The sequence below is a fragment of the Amblyomma maculatum genome, chromosome 6 (genome assembly GCF_055883805.1).
Source record: "Amblyomma maculatum isolate TAMU_Amacu chromosome 6, ASM5588380v1, whole genome shotgun sequence".
NCBI classification, from domain to species: domain Eukaryota; kingdom Metazoa; phylum Arthropoda; class Arachnida; order Ixodida; family Ixodidae; genus Amblyomma; species Amblyomma maculatum.
The window spans coordinates 124,778,321-124,779,493 of record NC_139349.1 but is presented as its reverse complement, the minus strand read 5'-3'; positions in this window follow the sequence as shown (position 1 = coordinate 124,779,493).

Below are 1,173 nucleotides of genomic sequence, written 5' to 3'. Positions count from 1 at the left end.
GGGTGGGAACTCTGTGCACTGTATCTAGATCCTCTAAGTTCACGGGGCAGTCAATCTCACTGCCGAGAGCCTCAACGATCTTGGTGCAATACTCGCCCTGCGTCACCTGGACACCTCTGATTTCAAGGTTGTTCAGGCGCGAATATTGTTCCAGGTGGGCAACCTTGAGCACGAGGACCTCATTGCTCTCCAAGAGTCTCTTGCTCTCGGCATCAAGACCGGCGTTCCGATCCTTTATGGTATCAAACTCATCACTCATGAATTCTAGAGATTTTTTTTCAACTCAACGACCCCATTTTGAAGTTCCCTGATGACATCAACGCTACATAAGGCCACGGAAGATTTCACAGTAGCAAGAGTATCAGTGAGCGTTTGAAGTTTTGCTTCAAAAGACAATTTAAGTTCTTCTAGTGCCTTAGCAACAACAGCAACAGTTGGAGTCATAGCGCAAGGAGCGATCTTAGACTAGCAGCCCAAAAGTGGGAAGTGCTGAAAAATGGGTACAAAGATATGCCTTTTAATGGGCAAAGGATGGGTTGCTGGTTAGCACAGGAAGCCAGCCAGACCTTAGTCACAGATCGCTCCCCGCTAAAATGGCCTCAATATGGTGTTAGAAATACTTTCCCTTCCTGTGAACCAATTATTATTATTATTATTATTATTATTATTATTATTATTATTATTATTATTATTATTATTATTATTATTATTATTATTATTATTATTATTAGCGCCAAGGAACGCCACGTGCAAGACGTCACAAAAGCGGGACACACTTTGTCCACGACATCATGGGCCATTAAAGGCTTTCGCCTCAACACACGTTTTCACCGTGATATCACCAGGTAGGTAGAATCAATCAGGGGCTGTACTTACAGATGAGTGATCTCTACTTACGCTTGTTATGCTTGTTCAATCTTCCCCACGTCTGACGAGAACGTAACTGAAGCAGAACAAGAAAGTAAACATCTAACAATTCGTATGCTCGTGATAAATGTTCAGAAACCTTTCCAAATAAAGAGGAGGCATACTAATGCTTTCATTTTTCTGTGAGTACGCCTTCAAAGGTCTCCTGTTGGGTTAACCAAGTTGAGTGGACATGGAGGCACGATGAAGGAAAGCATGAAAGACTTACGCATCCGTTTCTTCGTTCTGCAGTTCGTTTCTGTTCTT